Source organism: Festucalex cinctus, chromosome 12 (genome assembly GCF_051991245.1).
Source record: "Festucalex cinctus isolate MCC-2025b chromosome 12, RoL_Fcin_1.0, whole genome shotgun sequence".
In the NCBI taxonomy this organism is placed as follows: Eukaryota; Metazoa; Chordata; class Actinopteri; order Syngnathiformes; family Syngnathidae; genus Festucalex; species Festucalex cinctus.
The window spans coordinates 7876815-7898161 of NC_135422.1; the positions used below are offsets into that span (position 1 = coordinate 7876815).

General features: G+C 40.0%; 1 long non-coding RNA gene across 4 annotated transcripts in view; it reads right to left on the reverse strand.

Annotated features, from left to right (window-relative positions):
- Positions 1–15621, reverse strand: part of LOC144031715 (uncharacterized) — a 186502-nt gene extending 170881 nt beyond the window's left edge. For 2 of the 4 annotated variants that reach the window (XR_013287590.1, XR_013287587.1), the window contains exons 1-2: positions 15368–15620; positions 13667–13725 (exon numbers count right to left, since the gene is read on the reverse strand). This is a non-coding gene — a long non-coding RNA (uncharacterized LOC144031715). Of the gene's footprint in view, positions 1–13666; positions 13726–15361 lie in introns of all 4 variants that reach the window. The other 2 variants (XR_013287589.1, XR_013287588.1) reach the window with 2 other exon arrangements.
- Between the last annotated feature and the right edge of the window lie 5726 nt (positions 15622–21347).

Consider the following 21347-nt stretch of genomic DNA (forward strand, 5'->3'; position numbering starts at 1 on the left):
TTGAATGACTTAAAAAGAGTATGAAGACTTATAAAAAAAAATATTGTATTGTACATCTGATTTTACATTTTGAACAGATATAAAATGAGTTAACTATTTAAGTTGTGTGATTAATTATGATTAAAAATTTTAATCGCCTGGCACCCCTAAAATAAATAGCTAACTAAATAAATAAATATATAAAAAAATAAAAATAAAAAATAAAAAAAAACTCCATAATGATCACAAGTGCTATAGAAAAAAAATATATATCTTTGTAAAGTCAAAATTTCCGATGATTCGTATCGGGTCACGAGAAGAAGACGCAGGTGTCGGTTTGCTAAATTTGCATTATACCAAATGTTGTACTCGCAGCTCCTGACAAACAAACACGTGATGGCTCACATGGAGCAGCCAAGCAGGTGTGGGCATTGACGTTTCTGCTGCGAACAGGCTGCATCTGTCATGTGGCAAAGCAGAAATAGCTGCAATCAATGTCCCCCCTCGGACACACACCCACACACATACATACAAACGCTACGCGCGCACACTAGACGTGGCTGCTCGCCAGCAAGCGAGGATCGGCGAGGCAACCGACCGGTGGGAGAGATCGATTAGCTCGCTCGCGCAAAGCCAACATGGCTGCAAGAAAGAATCCTCCTTGAATTCTATCTTGAGCTACATTCACGAGAACATTTCACCTTACCGTGGTTGGGTTTGAAATGTTAAACAGTACCGTGGCAAAAGGTCAATCATATAATATCACTACAAGGCTAACGAAACAGCAAAAAATAAATTGATAAAAAGGGAAAACAATTCAAAGAGCTTTGTATACATGTCCGTCAGTCCATTTGTTAGTTAGCAGGCTACTTCCTGGTAAATAAGTAGATAGAGAACAATATCAACTTGGATCATCTAAAAATAAAACAAAATAGAAAAAAAAAATACTTAGAGATCATCACCAAAATGGATCGAAATATAATTGGTGTCAAAATGATATTGATCCTTCATGCACCATTCCTTTACAAATTTTTGTGGAGACTGAGTTTATGTACATTTGTGTAAACTTGCTTTGTTCTGTTAGTTGATGTTTTACAAGTCAGATTGACTGCTGTGGAAACAAAGCTCGTGGTGACCTAAGATTGGTGCGCAAGTAGTGTGTGTATGTGCTAATAGAATTACATGAGAGCAGTGTTAATCTCCAATCAACTCAGCAAGCGGGACGTTTTTCTGGCCAATCAATAGACGGCATCTTATCTACCCATCTAGTCACATCATTTGAGCCGAGTCTTTAAATTATGATTCAAGTATTAATTTGCCACGCCCATTCTCTAATAAAGCTCTAGCTCTAGTATATGTATATTAGGGATGTAACGATAACGGCAATATCGTGATATTGAGATATTAAAACTGCCACAATATATCGTCGTCATCGAGTCACGATATTAAAAGCAGCATATCTGTTAACAAAAAAAAAAAAGTTGATTTACATTTGTGCAGTTCTAGCACCCTGTGGTGGATAGTTTTTTTAGTTTTTGTTTTTTTTAGTCCAGTTTCATTTTCACAAGGCATGTTTTGGCCCTTCTATTTTAAAATCCACGCTAATGGTCAAATGAAGGGGAACGTAATTTGCTTGTGAACCGAGTCAATATGTGGAGGAACTCAATGTGTGCCTGCTACAACAATAGCAAGTAAGTGCATATAGGCTGCCCTGCTGTGGCCATTTTACGATCAGGAACGAGAAAATAGAAGAATTGCCATTAATTTCATGCAATTCTAAGGAAAAACACTATATTAGGAAAAATACGTGTTTATTTAAAATTATCGGTCATTGTTTTTGAGAAAAATTTAATGCATCAAAAGTACTAGTGGTATCGGTACTTGATATTGGTTTCCGTGACTATACAAGAGTTGAGTACTTGTACAGGTTTGGAAAAGAAAGTGGTAGGAAAAAAAGTGTTCCAGGCTGGACATGAAATTGACTTTTAAAACTTCAAATTGGACAGGCGGTAGACAACCTTTGACTCAGTGTGACATCGCCATTTTGCAGCAGCTAATTTGTCACAACCAATTTGGGTCCGTACGGCGGAGCTTTCTATTGAGTTGTGATTTTCCAAATGGCACGTGCAAACAACCCCCACCCAACGCGCTCGCCATCATTTGTGACCATTTGGATGCGAGACAAATAGACGGGCAGACAGAGAGACAGAAGGAAGGCAGATGACTGGCTTTGACCAGCTTTGTGGGGAGATGCGTGCAGACGGACACGCAGACACAAACGAGTGTGGACAAACGGACAGACAGATAGACGGACAGAAGGTAGACTTTTGTGTGTTTTCATGCATGTGTGTGTGTGTGTATGTGTCAGCGGATGTCAGACCAGGTTGTGTGTTCCTGCGGTGGCAGAGATAAGAGAGGGAGAGAGAAAGCAGGAAGCTGCTCTCCTGGAGACAGATGGACCGCCATGTTGTGGACACGCACACACACAGTGACACACAACCGTTCAGACAGCAAGAGAACACATCAGAGAACAGCAACATGCCTGCCTAAACAGGCATCCTGGATATACTCGATCGTGGACAAACTTAAACAACTTTGCGCAACTTATTATCCCATTCAAACAGGTGCTAATCATCAGGTATAAACCAACACCCAACTCGAGAGCTGCGGCGGATCTAAACTACGCCAGGTTCTCGCACAGGATGTGTCGAGCATGCGCACGCTCGCAAACACATGTTCGGAGTGGTCTTCTCCCACGTTTTGAACACACCGTCACAGCAGCATCACACTCTTGAGTTAGGGTGTCGCGGCGAGCGGGCGCCTGTGAAGGTGTGCGTGTGCGTTGTAGGTGTGTTTCGCAGGATTGCCAACACATCTCCTCACAGCGAGAGCCCTATAGGAACAGAGACATCTGTGGAGTGAAAGGACGCCAGCTTGTACGGTCGTCTCAGGAGGGGAAAAAAAGGGAGGAAGGGGAGAGAGGCCAGGAGAGGAGCGTCCTATTTAGTTTTGATTGAGATGAATAAGTCAATTTTAAAAAAAATGAAATATATTGATCACAGTAGACTGTAAAATCTGGATCGGGTACTGCTTACAACTTGAATATGGCTACCATATTGTTTTAGAGCATTGTATTATTCCGCGCAATATCGCTGAATGATAAAATTATAAAATATTTTCAGTACATAAGGTGCTCCGGGTTATAAGGCACATTATTTTTGTGGAGCATTGTATGTTAAATAGATTAATCAAATTGTTTGGTATGTTTGTTTGATAGCTTTAGCACTATTATGCTAGGTATAGTAGCATAATAGTGCTAAAGCTATTTGTTTGATAACTTTAGCATTATTATGCTAGGTTTAGTAGCATAATAGTGCTGAAGCTATTTGTTTGATTATGCTACTAAACCTAGCATAATAGTGCTAAAGCTATCAAGCAAACATAGTAGCACCTCGTGTTTGACTTTCTTTTGTTGGCCGTGCAACTACACGGGTTATGCTTCGAACGGAGCACAGGATCCTCTGACAGATGAAATAAAAAGTTTGAACGCTAGAATCGCTAGTCAAACTGATGACTGGTGGTTGTGTTATTACTTTGGCTAATGCTGAATGCTATCTTATAAGACAAGTTTGCCTGCAGATGACAATGAGAACGTGAGCGCAGTAGAAAATAATTTGATCTAAAGACTATGGGGGAAAAAAAAAAACACACAACATCCATCCATCCATACATACATAAGGCTTACAAGGTACACGGTCAATTTTTGATAAAACTAAAAGGATTTAAAGTATGCTTTATGGTCTGAAAAATAAGTTACTAACTGCACAGCACAAAAAATATTTTTTTTTACTTAGACATGTATGCACGCAACTTGATAGATAAATCCAATTTATTCACAGATGCTTTTCTTATAGCATACTTCTTTCTCATGCATTTGCTAGCTAACAGCCAATCAGAGCTGACAACATTTTGCATGACACAAAAATCTTGGAACTCTTCACAATTTTAAATGTTACTTTTTACTTTGGTTTGTTCCTGCTTGTATTCTGAATGTGCTGAGCAATGTTATGGATATGTGTGCATTTTGCATCATGAAAACTATGGATGGTATGAATAACAATTGCTATAGTTGTGAAACTAATGGACTGCAAGATCAAACATTTAAAGACTGATTCTTAGTATTATATTGATACTTATATTGATTGGTCCAGTTTGATGTCTATTTTCCCTCTAAATTGTGGTCTTGTCTCTAGGGGTAAAATGGTAAAGATAATGAAGTGATAATAATCAAATAGTACTGCATCTGCCCCAAAAGGCGCCAACCCACCGGGCATCTGCCCCATATACCAGATGGCTAGTCCAGTTTTCTTGTCAAATTTTGCTTGCTTTGTACTCTCTGTACGGTTATGGATATTTATTGGGGAGAAAAAATGTGTTGAAATTGGAATTGTTTAATTAGGAAATGGTCATAGTTACACCACATAGAAAGCTATCGCACCTGCTTATTTCAATCAGGGCCACTGTGTGATGTGCACAAACAAAAAAAACAAAAACAAAAAAAGCATCCTTGCGCAAACGACTTTCCAAGGACCGACTAAGAGCGGACCCGCGTCCAAGTATCACGGCGTCGGCGCTTCATCCATAAAGCTGCAAGGCCGAGCCCCGCGCCGCAAATAGAAGGGATGACAATACAAGCAAATGTCCTCATTGTGTGCACAAGTGAGCGCTCTGGAGCAGATGTGCCCCGCGGCACCTTGGGAGTATATGAGCCAGGCAACAGGACACAGGTGCACCTGCTCTCTGCTCTCCACAAAAGGTCAGCCAAAGTCAGACCACCTCACACAGCATTCGTGTGGGGAGAAAAAATAAAGTTGATAACGTCGAAAAGACGTACTGTTCTTCTAAAGAAGCTCCTCCCCCCCCCCTAAACAGCCACCGTTGCCACACGTGGCTCCGCCGCGCTTGCCAAAGTGCATTTCCAGCCATGTGAGCAGGTATACAGCAGAAAACATGTGCAGCCGGACCGGTGCCAGGCCAGACAGAAGGTCCGCAATGATGTTTCACTACATAGATTATGCAGATTGTGCGAGCGGAGATAGAGAGAGCGAAGTCGTAGGTAGCTGGTGAAGGAAAGCGATGAGGGATGAAGGGAGCGAGGAGGGAGGGCTGCGTGCAGGCTACAGCTGGCAGAGGGATTCCCACAGCCAACTGTCAGTGTAGAGGAGCTCCTTAACAAGCACACGGGCCTCTCAGAAAGGAGCTTTAAAGTGGCCACATGGCCTGGCCGCCACTGCAGAGCCCGGCCCAGCAGCAGGAAAGGCTTTACTGGGACCCTCACACACACACAGGCGCGCACACGCAAAGCGTTGCTTGTACACAAGCACTGGTGCACACCAGCTCAAACGAGACTCAGTCGGCCAGCTGCTGACGGGGACAAGAGTGTCCAGAGCGATAAATCTGGCCATGTGTGTGTGTGAGATGAGAGCAAAGAAAGAACAAGAGAGCGAAAAGCTTCTTGTAGGCTCACTGGATTCTATGTAGCACTTGAAAGTGTGAATATCTCAATAATACCAACTCACTCAAAGTTAGGGACGCTTGCACCGCAACATGTTGGCTGTTTCCATAACTGTTGGTTTCATTATTTAACTATATTGGAAAGGATGTTCCAAAGTATTTGCTGTAATTTTGTGACCTAATAAAACGGCAATGAAGTGAAAAACTAACATGTTCAACTGTAGTTTCATGGTTATACAGTGTTCCCTCGTTTTCCGCTTGGTTTAAGTTCCAAAAATTACCCGCACTAAAAGAAATCCTTGAAGTAGTTAGCTTTTTGTTTTACATTTATAAAAAAAAATGTTAAGGCTCTAAAACCCCTCACCACAAAGTTGATACAATTTTCTCATCGAGGCAATTACATTTTCTCAGATATCTCTCTTGTTTAAACATTATCAATGTTGAAAAATTTTATAAAATAGGTACATTACTGTAAAAAAAAAAAAAATGTTCAGGATGTACCCCGCCTACTGCCTGAAGACAGCTGGGATAGGCTCCAGCATCCCCCGTGACCCTTGCGAGGAGTAAGAGGTTAAGAAAATTGATGGATGGATGGATGGATGAAGAATGACATTATCCAGCATGCAAATTGTTTTCCAGATTCATATTGTGCCCCCCCCCCCCCCCCCTTTAAAGGGGCAGAGCTTTTCTCTCCCACTACCAAGATGTATTGACAATAACGTTCTATGCAGCCCCACTAGTCGAAATGTGGTATTCTGGTTAGTTACGAGTTGAGCAGCAAGATCCAGCATTTTTTATTTTTTTTTTTAAATCAATATCAGAAGGTGGCCATTTTGCCACTTGCTGTCGAGTGAACATGAGCGCACAACTCAGGACTCAGGTAACCAATGACAGTGATGTCATCTTCAGTGGACATCAAGTGGCAAAATGACCTGCTGACATGGGAGGACAAAATGGCTGGATTTTGCTACACAGCTCATATTCCACAAAAGTAATATTAATCAGAATGTCATGTTTAGACGAGTGATGTAACACAGTATTGTCAATAAATGTTTAAGGTTGACTTCCCCCTGTAAGAACACCTCATATTAGAAAAAAGCTCTCAATGCCACTCATTTCCAAATGCAACCAAAATATTAAATAGGTTGTTAAAGTCTCTTAACTGTGTCAATCCAAAATAAGCAATAGTTTCTTTGTATGTAGATTTGTTTTGTGTTGACGTCAGTGTGCAGGTGTACCTAATGAAGCGAAGTATATTTCCAACGACAAAAGGTTTCTTGTCGTTCCCACCATCACTATGCCGGACCACCGCTGCACTAATGTGGCGGCATTAGCATTTCAAGGAGCCTCCATTAAGAAGGGCAAGAAAAGCTGCTCTCGGCAGGGGGAAATCCATTTTGTCCTGGGCTCCAACATCTGCTCCAGCCGTCCCGCGACCAGAAGGACGCTGGGATAAAGCCGAAGAGCCCTCTGATTTACTGTAATGACGCACAGACAGAAAGACAGACAGACGGGCAGAATGGGCGACCATATGCGGAAGCGCGGGAGGAAAAAGGGGAAGAGACAAAAACAACTTCTGTCTTGCTGTCTGTCATTTTTTTTTCCCTCATTTTTTTTTTTTTAAATGCGGTGCCTTCTCTGAGCGCTTATGTCAGCGGTGGGAAAGGCGGCGTGCCAGATTATGCTCTGTGTGAAAGTCCACAGTAGTGGAGATAATAATAGAAGAAGGTTGTAAAAATAGCACATCATCATCATCATCATCATCATCATCATAGCACACTGCTGGACGGGATAAGAGTGTGAGAACTTTGTAGGGTTGGTCATCATCTGGGCTCCAGCCGGAAAAAAAATAAAAAATAAAAATAAAAAAAAATAAAAAAAGTCAACAAGTCAAAAAGGCGGGATGCGACGACTTGCTCGACCTCAATCTGCCCTGCTTACATGAGCGCATTTGGAGACTGAAAACACAAACATTTGAAAATGGGTCTCGAGAGCGGATAATTTTGACACTGTTATTACATTGAAAACTGACAAACATGAATGTCTGTCCTCGCTTTCAGATTTGGGTTTGCATTTTTTCCTAGTTCGAAGTGTAACCCACGTCAAAACCATGGAGCTGTCGAGTAATGGAAAAACATGTGATTGATTGATCGATTAACTGACCAAAACCCCCCCACAATTTTTAAATTAAAAATTTAATTACTTAATAACAATAATAATAAAATTATTAAATAATAAATTATTAATCAATCACATTAATTAATTCAATTTTTCATTTATGCCTGGTTTTGTGTAAAACTATTTTACATTGCGTGTGATTTTAAGAGCTGTTGACTAATATATTGCCTATTGCCGTAATCAATAAACAACCATAACATAATTAGAGATTGTTCATTTCTTTGTAACAAGTCTAAAAATAAAAGTTTTGGATTTTTCATTAATTATTTTTTATTAAATTTTCCTTTTTTTTTAAATGTTTTATTTAATTATACAAATAAACCTTAATTTGTTTTTATTAGTTTCAGTATTTTATTTTTATTTTTTTTTTTTTAAGTCCCTTAAAGTATTGTGTAGTAAGAGGCATGGTCTCTTTTGTATTTTTAGGGATACTTCACTTATTTAGCCCATTATAGCAATAAAAAGTTAATATTTTGTCTATAATTAATTTGATACTTTCATTATTTTTCACGTACAATTAGTACCTTTAAAAACACATTTTGCAACTTACTGTCGACTGAAAATGACATCACAAGGGCTCAGATAACCAATCGCAGCTCAGCTTGGGAATGTCACATGACCAAACCTAGAAAACAGGTGAGCTAGCTGTGTTTGGTTCCTGAGCTCTTGTGATGTCAATTTCAGTTGACAGCAAGTTGCAAAATGTGTTTTTAAAAAAGGTACTAATTGTACATACAAAATAATGAAAATATCAAATTTATTATAGGTAAAATATTAATGTTTGACTGCCAAAAATGGCTAAATAAGTAAAGTATATCTTCAAAAATAAATAAATAAATAGCCTGGTATAAATGGCGATCTTGCTTCAGCCCTGATGCAGCAATTTTGCAAGATGTTAAAGTGGGTAGTGGAAGTCCGCTGTTGGACTTGCGTTACATAATGATGGCTTGTAATGACACAGCATGTGACCAAAGTGATAGTTTGCGACCTTGTGGCGCCACAGTGTTGATATTTTCATGTGTCAGATTGGCGACAAAGCGCACGATGATAGCACATTCCCCCAGGACGAACACGGCCGCAATTGCAGTAAAAGACATAAAAATAAAAGAACATTTAACAAGCAGTGCTGATGGCGTGACACACACACAACGCAACGCCGCGGTGATGGATTGCCACACAGCGAAGCAACAAACAAACGCTGATAAACGCCGTATATTTTCTTGTGTTCTCACTGCAGCTTATCTGAGTGCTCGGCTCGATAACTCATTGCACTTCATCTTCATTTGAAATATATAGGAAGCGTCTGTGGGAGTTTCAACAGATGATGTGCTGGGAAGAGCCTTTCAAAGTAATAAGTCACAAAAGTGGTAGAAGGGTGTTGGAATCTTTAAGGTGAGTGGGGATGTTTTGAGGACATTTGGTTTTTTTTACAACCATACCATGTGACCGAGATGAGTGGTACGAACAGTGACACAAGCGGATGCACCTGATTTTCAAAATAAAACTTAGTTGTAAGCACAAAATTCAGATGAGCAGGAAACTGGAACACAATAAAAGACACCAAAACGCAGGCAACCTGATGGATGTCTTTACTGTGTGGTCCAGACCTTCGTCATCCAGACCACTCGGCCCGCTCTGTTTATCACCGACTGACAATTATCTGTGGTGTGAGCTCACGCATAAGGCACCTCAGAGTCTGGGCTTTTTGCACACAACTAACGTGTGTGCAGCAACTTGCGCTGCACTGGATGTGACTACAAAAGAGGATTGGGACCACAGTAAAATGGGAAGATAAATGCAGTGGACCCTCACAATTCGCAGGGGATAGGGATCGTGCCCGCCCATGAATAAAGAAAATCCACGTTGACGTCCATTCAAATGCTTTGGGCAAGAAAGAGGAGGGGGAATAAAATAAAAAATAAAAAAAGTAAAAAAATAAAAAGAGCTTAAACAAATTTTGAGAAACATGTTTTCCACCACAAAAAAACCTTAAATATATTTTAAAAATATATAATTTTTATTGTTAATGAAAAAGTGATCAATTATCAGTTATTTTTTTAAAAGACTTTTACCCCAAGTCAAGTGCATTTATTTTTCATAATAGTATGTACTATGTGGCCCCAGTATTAACACAATATTGTGATAATATTGCATTACTGAAATATGAATTAAGCAGCAACCTCCACCAGTTTTTATTCATCTCAGGGGGCGGCCATTTTGTCTCTTGCTGTCGACTGAAAATTACATCACATCTCCTAAGAGGTAACAGCCAATTGCGGCTCACTTTTTTTCCTGAAACTGAGCCGTGATTGGTCATAACCACTGAGCAACTATGATGTCATTTTCAGTCAACAGCTAGCAACAAAATGGCCGCCCCTTGAGATGGGTAAAAACAATTGTTAAATAGTATAATGATCAATACTGTATTACTCTTACTACTTTACTATTATTATATTAAATACTTTATGAGTAGATTGTAGTCTTTGTGAAATCTATTAGCAATATTTTTTGTTTGTTTTTTTTTCATTAGAGCACCATACTTCATCTAAACTACAGTACAGGGGGGGGAAAAAGGAGCAGAAGGCTAGCTTACTAGCTATACTTAAAAAAAAAAAAAAAAAAAAAAAAAAAAAAAAAAAAAAAAAGGAGGGCTTGACGTCGTCGTCTTTCTGCTGGCGGATCATGTCCAGTGTACACACCCACACAAACACGCACGCGCGCGCACACGCAGCCAGATGGAGAGCAGCGCTAAAGCTTAGTTTAATGACAAAAGGACCCTCAATCTGGACACGGATTTATCACTCACTTTAAAGTCCATCTGCGACAAGTTTGGACTGTAAACACAACTGCTCAGTCTCGCTGCCTTCTTGGGCTTTCGTGTTGGAGGAACTTAGCAACTCCCTCGAGTGCGCGCACACATGCACACACATTCCTGCACAGGCCGCTTACTTAAGACGCGTTTCAAAAACGAGAGGACACGGTGGAGATGTGACGCCGTGTGACGAGACTTGACGCTGGTGTCCACGGGCTTGTCATCACGAAGTAGGGTGGGTGAAGGGGGTATTTTGGGGGGTGCAGAAGAAGAGTGACAGCACAGAGATAGACTAGCTACCTATTTATAGCCCGGGCCATCTGCAGAGCTCCCTCTTGTCTTTGGTCATCCTGCTCACAAAGGCTTGGAGGCAGATTCCAGCAGCCCAGACGCTCCACCATCCATTCACTATTCATCCCCGAGCCGGCAGCACCATATGGATCCGGCCCCACTGCTGGGCCCTGGCCGGCCCGCTTCTCCCACTCCAGCTCTCTTTCTGCAGATTGACATGGTAATGAAGCCTGGGTGGCTCGCTTTTCTTCTTCTTCTGCCCTCTTTCTTCTTCCGACGTCTTCCCCTCTTCTCCGCTCAAAGGAGCCGCCATTGAACGTGGCCGGACCCCCACTCCAAACCCCCCTCCTCCTCGTACTCCTTCCTCTACCCCCTCCTCTTCTTTCCGAGGGGTCCAGGCTATCACAACTCTCAGTGGAAGCGCAGACCTCCACCAAGGCTCCAACAATCCTAATGTACAGTAGATGTGTGACTTTTCATGAGATGAATGCATAAATCCCACGAGGTGTGTCAGAAAAGTTCCAGGACTTCCACTGGTGGCTGAATTAGTGGAAGCTGCTTCATCTATCCTTCCTTTAGTCTTTCCACTGGCCTGTTGAGGTCTCCCTAATCAGTTGGAATTTAAATGTTTCTGGGGTTGGTGAAATATTCTGGTTTTGTAACTCTGTCAGTGGTAGGTGGTGTCTGCTTGGTGCTGGATTTCACTTTGTTTCATCCTTCTTTCCTTTGATCCTTCCTCTGGTCCCTTGACAATTTCAGGATTCAGAAGTATCCGGTTACGGTGAAGGGATTTATAACAGGTTTCAGGTGAATTAAAGAGCACAAACTCACACGCATGCACGCACACATACAAAGAGAGCGATGATGATGACGACATGTTGAGTCGGGAAGGCTACCGAATGAATAATACTGAGCTCTCAAAAAAGAAAACGAAAAAAAGTTCCAGGACTGATATCATAAAAGATGTATTTCAAATCTATGAGTATGAACTTGCCATGTTTGCTGCATTCAGAGACGAAGACAACTCATGACTGCTTTACCATGACAACGCACCTGCTCACAATTATCCAGTAGTTCCTATAATGTTATTCAATACAAAATCAAATCAATTAGCCAAAACAATGCTTTCCTAGAATAACACATACTTCTGGCAAGGCAAAACAACACCATGTTGACCGATTTTGGATCAGCACTTAAGCTAACTTCAAACATGTGCATGAATTTCCCCAGCAAGATTCATGCAATATTTATCAAATTGTTCGATATGCACTTCTGTCCAGATTTACACCAAAATCATAATTGACTTGTTATTTGGGAAGTCCATGACCTTCATTTTTTCCTTTTTGTTTTTGTTAATAAGTTTGCTAACAAACTAACTTCAATGGCATTCAGCGGAACAAATACAGTTACCTCCCCCAAGGCTCCAAATTTTTAGTTTGGATTAGCCCCAAACTTCAGAGATGCGCCAGAATAACGTCATTTAAACAGATGCATTAGTTACTGATAAGTTATGTAATAGTTCTTCCATAAATACCCCCTAACAAGTTTCAGTTATTTCCTTCCAGGTAAATCTACAAACAAATCTTCTTCAGAGCTGAAATTTTCCGTTTTTGGCGAACATTGGGATTGCAAAATTGCGGGAATTTTGAGAAATTTCCAAGGGATTTAAATGGTATTTTAAAGGGTTCTATTAAAGCAAGTGAGGGGAGCCGCTTCAATTGGCCGGGAGTCGGCTGCATTCCATCTCACAACAGCACACGTAGCCCTAATCCATCTGCGCCAGCAAAATACCAGAAAGAAAAACTGCGTCCATCCATGTGGACAGTTAGACTGCGCTTTGCGTTAAACTTGCGCTGGGCACGAAAACAGGGCCCCAAGTGTCATGTTGTGTTAGTCAGCAGGCGCTCAGCTGCGCCGCATCCTTCCCCCCCCCCCGCTCATATCCTCTTTCTAGCTTGACCATCGCTCTTGAACCAAGGCCAACTGGCAATAAAGCGGAAATGGAATCAGAGGGGGTAGTTGGGGGGGGTGTTAAATGGGGATTCCACACAAGGAAGCTGTTTATGATGCCACAAAGCGCAGCCCCGTGGGGAAGGAAGACAAGTGTGAAACGGATCTCAAACAAGAGCTTCTGTCAGCCTCCCTCTGTCACACTTTGTCTCATCACTTAAGACGACAAAAGGAGACACTTTGAAATAAAACGCACAGTCCAAACACAACACTACATTTGACATACATGTATAACTTATGTTGAACACATTGTCTTTTTGTTAAAGGCATTTGATTCCAATTTGTTACTGCTGCTTTTAATTGTTTTGGTTTTGTCCGTCTCCTCATTTTTCTATTGTTACTTTGGTTTTAAGAGCTCGTTTTCCTTGGCAAAGCAGAGTCAAGTGGTCTTTAAAGTCAAATAAAACATTACATGATGCTGCATGAGAGGTTTTCTGCAAGTCAAAACAACTCCAGCGTGCACATATGCCATGAAAAGGTGACACAGCCTTGAAATTATGTGTTCAAAAATTTGGATACAGACCAAGAATTCCCTCACAGTAAGCGTCTGTATTTTCTAATAACTCAGTTACTGTAAATATAAATTCAAAATACCTGCATACATGTTGCAGGCCTTCAAAACTTTTGCTACAGAAGAGCCGCAGGTACTGAACAACTGCCAGCTCATAGGAAACCTGCCCTAACTTCATACACTTCATTTAATAGCATTATCAATTAGTTTGCGTCTGTGGCACATGCAGTCGACACATCACGAAAGACAACTACCATTATTGAACAACAGCATTGAGAAGTCAAGTACTGTATGTGCGACTTGCTAGAAGCAAACATTGTTAGCCAACACTAATCTGTGCTTTCAACAAAACTCAGTGCAGCTCCGCTTACCTTTTGGTTTTGAGATGGTTGCTTCTCGGACAGCGTAGTCTGACCGTGCCTTGAATGTGCTAGAAGAGGACAGAAATTAACTAGTTAATTCATTCAAACCCAAAAACGTGTAAATATGTTTTTAATACTTTGTCCTTCATTCCCAAAAACGTATTTATACGTTTTTTTTGTTTTGTTTTTTGTTTTTTTTATGCAAGAGCATACAGAAGGATTTGATGCAGCTTCTGATATGAAGAGGAGGCTTAAAGCAATGGTAGCTATTACAAAAAACGACCAGCAGGTGACAGCACAGTGCGAGATCATGTTGCAATAAGCTCTTTTAGTGAACGTGAATGAATATTGATGAAACTTAACTTTATCCCATTGCTAATTGCTTCAAAACGGAAACGGATACAAATATTTTTTTTTTCCTGATGAAAGAAGAGATGCTAATCTTTCTTTTGGTAGGTCCATGTTTTTATAGCAGTAGAACACAATATTCTATAAGCCTTGCAAAATCAGTCAAAATCCAGTAAAACAGCTGGGACCAACGGGGTTGCTTCAATATAGTTGTTCAATTTCATACTTGATGACTTAACAGGTACTCAAGTCCCAACCATAGTCATATTTCTTGTTCAGTTTTTTTATGGGTAATAATCTCTGAAAAAAACAGCAAAATATTGGAGGTACAACCCGAGATAAACCCCGTAATGTATGAATTTTTTTGGACCCAAGTACAAATCTGTGACACAGTGATAAGCTACCATGGTATACATTTTCATACAGTACAGTGTTATTTTTCTTAAATGTCGTGGGTGGATTAATGACATTTCAATTCATTCCAATAAATAAAATTGATTTGCTTTCGGACTACGAGCTGAGTTACAAGCATGTAAGCAGAAATAAAAAGTCAGTTTTCAATAGTATGTCCCCTATAAAACTTTTGTATAACATCCAACTAAACTGCCGCGAGAACATCCGTACAAAACGGGGTCATGGTTATCTGGCAATAAGAGCGAATCCATGGAGTATCATTGGTGGGCTGCAGCGGAGCAGTCACCTTGGGATCAGCGCGGCAGCCCGAGGCGGAGGCCAGCCTAGTAAAGCATGCATGCTGTGCTGGGCCTAAACCTAATTAGGTGCCATCCCAATGTCAACACTGCTGATAGAAGACAAGCCTTCTCCTCCTCCAGCCACGCTGCGAAAGGCCTCCAAAGAGCCGCCTTGAACGGCCCCGGCCATCTGCAAGCTTTCTCTGAAACGGCACGTGACGCGTGTGCGCGCGTTTTTTTATGCTTTTCAAATGCAACAAAGTACCTGCGGGTTATTTCCAGTCAGCTGCATTGGAAAATGTTTGATTAAATGGCTGACTTCTCAATCAAAAAGTGTCCATCATACATCGACGAGTCACAAAAAATTTGCGATGAAGCTAAAATGCACTGTACAGGTGAACTTAATTTGACCTTATCTAAACTTTTGAATGCACATTCAATCTTTAAATGTTCAGTAATTTTTCAGAAGTTGAATGGCAAGATCCACAACAGGTGTTTGATCCAAGGATCAACTAATACATTTTGACAACATGAGACCAATGATGCAACCTTTTCCACAGCCTAGAATTGAACCTTTTTTTTTTTTTTTCTTTTTTTAAAGAGCTCAGAATTGTTCATTCGGTAGTCTTACCGATTCAACGTCTTGCCTAGAATTGAACCTTACCTTTACCTTTTGAGTTATGATGGAACCATTTCCCCAACTTCACTTTTGTTACAGGGATGTTGGTCTTTGTTCTTGATGAAACATATTTTTTATTATTATTTTTTAAATAAAAACAAAAACACATAAATAGAACAAATAAAGAACAAGAAGTTCTTGATGAAACATGAAATGGGCTCTTTGCACAAATCCACTACTTCCTGAACTCAACACCAGTCCTTCATTTCCTGTCTTTCATGAGTGGACAAGCTGATTAATCCAGGTGTGCCTGATCTCAGTAACTACAACAACATTGGTCAGGCACACCTGGATTAATCAGTTTGTCCACTCATGAAAGACAGGAAACAAAAACGTGGTATTCAGTTCAGGAAGTAGTCGAGCTGTGCAAAGAGCCCATTGCGTTGTTGTCATTGCTCTTGAGTCTTACGTCATTTTCCGTGGACCAGGAAGTAGTCTGCTAAAGGACACGCAGCAATACAAACGCTTCACAAAAAAAAAAAAAAAAATCGAAATCAATTTTCTCTTTTTGTTTGAGTTATGAAAGAAACATTGCCCCACCATCTCAGAATACAAATAGTATCGTCCCGTTTTACATCACTTATCATGAATCATGATGGATGGAATATGTGGTGGTCTTGCACAGCAGCCTTTATTTTGGCGGGCCCAGTTCCTTTGCCACGTCATGTGTTGCTGTTAACTTGTTGCTTCAGGCTGGGTGGCGCACTTTCACTCACACCTGCACCTCATCAGCGATCATCTCCAGTTAAAAGCCAGTCTGACCTTCATGCAGGTGTCAAATGATTCCTGCTACAACCGGTGGTATTTTGGCTAAAGTGGCTTTTGTCTTATCGTGTCCTTGTTTGATTTTTGTTTACTCTTACTTTGCACCGGTGCTTCCAGAAGGTTGATTCCTGAGACCCTCTCCCAGGCCAATCCAGCCTTGCCAAGAACTCACCTGTTTGCTGCCTGCCTTGGACCACCTGCAGATCCTGACCTTGCATAACCCGTTGTGTCATTAAAAAAAAATAAAAATAAAAACTATCTCAACTCCCACCATCTTCCTCGTCGTTTTTGGGTCCGCATTTAATCCATGCAATCAGCCCTCAACGAATAGCTACCACACAAACAACTCTTAAAAAAAATCCAAATAAATAAAAGCTTTATAACCTGATACAATACGAACTTTAATTTTTCTATTTGGCATTTCAGTGCTCATTTGATTAAAAATGGTACAGTCCCATGTTACATCATGATCCAAGTAGCATGCTAACAAACAAATACACCCACTCTCAACTTTGTTTTTTTTTTTATTTTTTGTCAAATTATGACTTCTTTTTTGTTTTTGTTTTATTTCCATTTGAGAACAAATGCAATAATTTCCCCCAACCCAGAATTCAAATGATATGCTTCCATTATTTGATAATATTCTTAGGGGTGTCAGGCGATTACAATTTGTAATCGTGATTAATCACATGACTTCAATAGTTAACTCGTGATTAATTGTAAATTTTATATCTGTTCTAAATGTACAATAAAATATACAATATTTTTTTTCCAAGTTTCATACTCCTAACATAAAAGTGGGAAAAATGATACACAAATAGAAATATGGCTGCATCTTTTAGTCATTGATTTAGTCAGTAATTTTACAATAATTCATAAAATTGAGTTAAAATTAAAAAGATGTACTGTACTGTAAAAAAACAAGTGTGATATATGTGTTGAGGTCATTTTTCTGCCACTAGATGGCATAATTGCATTTGTAAGATGGTGAGCCATTTTTTCTTTTCATAGAATTTAAGAGCTATCTAATATTTAACACGAAGTAATTTGTGAAATTCTGCAAATTTTTAAAATTATAAAATGCAACTTCACCCCAGTCTCCATGCATTATTATTACATTTTTTTACTGCTAAATTTTGATGTGTGCGTGTTACGACTGTAATTCCCCCAGAACAGGCTTTCCAAGTAAGGGGCTGTTATTAATCAGGAGTAAAAAAAATAAATAAAATAAAAATAGTGGCATTAAAGGAAATTTAACTCAATTAACGCACTAATTCGACACCCCTAAATATTCTCTATGAGCAAGAATGTAATATAACAATAATTCTTGTATCTTTAGTCATTTGGCAGTGCTTATTTTCTCTTATTTTCAATTTGGTCCCCGTTGAATTAACGCTGTTCCCATTTGAGGTCAAATTTCATGAACAGACAAACACAAATGCTTTAGCTTTGCTCACCTTTGTTAACGTATCACTTCAACCTTGGCAGAGGTCTGCGCTCTCACTAATTGAGATTCTTGTATAGTTTCCACTGTTTTATTTAGACTCCCTCTTCCCGCTCACGGCACCAAAATGGCACCGAATTCCCAATTCAGGTCGACCAAATATGGAATCCTGGTGCTCGGAGGTAAACATGTCGGCGCGCGCTGTTGCCTTTTTAATGTGTCATCAAACCGTCATCTAATTCCATTTATACGGCTAAAAAGCCTCTCACAAACAGATTACCTGCTGCATAGAGGGGAGGCCCCTTCTTCAGTGTGTAATTGTGGCTTGGCGCCATGTCCTCCCACTGCTTCTTAGTCCATTAAAATACAGATGAGAGCCTTTTACAGCGCGCGCCAACAGCAACGCCTCCCAGCTAATCCGGCAAGCAACACAAACATCACATGAATTATGTGTAATGGAGACGACTCGCTGCTGGCACAGCTGACTGAGGACGCAAACAAAACGCCCGTTTATTTTTGGTTAATGTTTGGATTTTGTTTTTTTGTTTTTTTTGATTGGGCTTTTCATGTAAGTAATTAGCTGGCAAATATAGAAATCCGCGGAGAGGCTGTCGTTAGGTGCGCTTCCAGCACTTCTTCTTCTTCTTCTTCTTCTTCTCCTCTCGCACGCGGGGAAAACTTCCTCTGCGTTCAGCATTTTTAACTTGTTTGTCTGCTAATTCCATTCCAAGTCCGCTTTCACTGGCTCCCGGGCCGCGTAAACAACGCGGCGTTGCCTCCGTTTCGCCATCTCATCTACTTAGCGAGCGCTATTTATTCATCCTTTTAATGCTCAATCTTGGCAAGGGCGAGTGAAACCCAAGCACCTTAATTCCATTAGCTTGTTACTCCAATAAGTCCCAATAATATAAAGCCACACACGCGCACAAACACGTTGATGAGGCGTGAAAACACAGCAGACGTATGGATGCTCCCACTGGGACTTTTTTTGTTGTTGTAAATAATGCTAATAGACGCTAAAGATTGGTCCTGTTTTGCTGATATAGAAATAAACGGTCGTTAACCTGTGCAGGCTTTAGAGAAGGGGCGTCTTCTAATAGGCCCACATAATAAGCCCTGTTTACACCAAGCATCATACTTGGCACACAATGTTTTTGTTGCCATTATATTAAAAGTCTTCATCTATTTGGTACACTATGTTGTGACACTTAGACTTAGACTTAGACTTGACATTACTTGATCCGTTTGGGATGGCTCCCTCTGGGAAATTAACATGTCCAGCAGCAATGAGAACAGATAATAAAATAATTCAATCAATCAATAAATAAGGTTATAACACCAGAGATTGAATTATTATTAATAATAATAATAACAACAACAACAACAACAACGACAACAACAACAATAATAATAATAAAAATAATAATAATAATAATAAAATAAAAAACAAAAATGCAATCAATCAATAATAAGTTTATTACACCAGAGATTGAATTAATAATAATAATAATAATAATAATAATAATAATAAAATAAAAAATAAAAATTCAATCAATCAATAAATAAGGTTATTACACCAGAGATTGAATTAATAATAATAATAATAATAATAATAAGAATAATAATAATAATAAGAATAATAAGAATAATAAAGTAAAATTCAATCAATCAATAAATAAGGTTATTACACCGGAGATTGAATTAAATAAATTAAAGTACAGTAAAGTGCCCTATTTGTGAAGTGCATCTATTTCTGTTCTACTTTGACATCTGAGTTATGAATTGTGTTCTTTCATGCCTCATGTTCTATAATACAAATAATTAAAACAAGCTTGGGGGCTCTCCGGGTACTTTTTTTTAAGGGATATTTGACTCATTAAACAATTTTCATTTTTAAAAGGATTTTACGTCTTGTTTATATAGCATCAAAGTTTTCAAAACTGAAAATATTCTTACATGCCGAGTTGCCGAGTTCCTCTTTGTTGAATTCTTCTCATTGAATTATTTACTTTGCTTATACCGTTTTGTTGCCCTCCTGCCCACAACAGCTCTGTAATGATCCCAAAAGAACTGTCCCACTTGGCTTTTCAGAAGAATGGGCAAACTCGATGGATTCTAATCACGTTGAATCTACGTGCATTGCCACTGCTCCGTTTCCCACCCTCCTCCCCGTCGTCTCAACAGTGCCCCTTAAAGACTCTTCATTTCAAAAGTGATTCTGCTTTTGTTAGCGAAAAGGCTGAAGAGGGTCCATGTTGGGGGAAAAGAGCAGATTAGGTGTCAAAAGCCAGCAGAGGGAGAACGATGACGTGCGGGGAAGATAAGCTGAAAGACAAGACAAAAGAGAAAGTAATGGGGATATTAAGTGAAGGGGAAAAGGCGGTCTGCGTTGCCGCTGCTCGGTCTGATCCTGAGCTGTGAGCCGATGAGATGGGGAAGGAGCAGGAGGAGGAGGGATGAGCGATAAGAGGCCAAGAGGATTACGGCCGTGAGAACCTTTGTTGTTGTGATGCGCTCAATGATCCACCTGACCACTTCAACGTGCTCGCTGCTGCAAATCTGCATTGGGAGGTCACTGCGAGAAAGCGAGGCTTGTGACATTGCAGCCCGCTGACACGCCTCAAAAGCGTCGTTCTAGAATTTTTAAATATTTACTTTTTAGTTCAGTATGTTTTTCGAGCCTGCGCGGCCACTTTAGAGCGCCTCGTTGTTGCGGCCTTAGTGCATGCACGTCACATTTGGACCGGTGAGAAATTTTAGAGCGCCTCGTTGTTGCGGCGTGGACAAGCCATGTGACCACCCAGTGGGGTATATTCCGATTCTTTCAGTTTTGAAGCTTATTTTATATAACGCTATATAATATAATGCTAACTTCCCGTTAGCATTTGCTAACTTCCTGTTTGTGCTAGGTTAGCGATGTTTTTAAAAAGAAACATATTTTGTATTTAAATATACAGTGGATGTAATTCTTAAAATTGTGTATTTAATTTTAGAGTTAACTCTCAGTGTGGTGTCATTAAACAGCTTCAAGGACACCTGATAACAACAGAATAATATACACTACACACTTGTTAGTTGCTAATGCTACGCAAGCAAAATGGTGCATTCAGGGTACTTTCATAGTGTCGGAAACTTTGGCTTTCTTTGATAACGTTTTAAGGGGAAAATAATCAGCCATTTAGCTCAATCGTCCGATTGTTTTTGTTTTGGTCGGGCCCTATTTGGCAAATTTACAGGTTTAAAAAAACTATTAAAAATATCGAAAATATCGATATTTTAGACCCATCCGTAGTGTACAAGCTTTCAGTCGCTGGATTTTCATTTCAACAGTCGAGTAGAACAAGTACGTCCAGTTGGCCTGGAGGGCAAATGTAGCTGAATGTTATGAACTCTGCCCGGCAACAAGCAGTTTGAAAAGAATATCCCACAGATTTTGCGGTAAAAAAATATGTCCTTAAATTGTGTATAGTCAGTCGTACTTGCTTCACTACGTAGTGAATACAGAATATTAGAAGAACGGCAGGTGGAGTGAGGCCTCGGCCAGTTGTTTTTCTGGTTCCGCTAAAACTTTTGTGCTTCCTACATCAACTCTCTCTTCCCTTTATACTATGGAAATAGACGGCGATTGAGTAAGAGCGAGCGCCGTGTGGTTTTATTTAACGTGGGAAACAGAATCAGCAGATGCATAGACTTTGCATTTATACAACCGTTTTGGTCTCAACGTATATATTAAGAAAGGAACGTTGTGTTTCGTGTTAAACC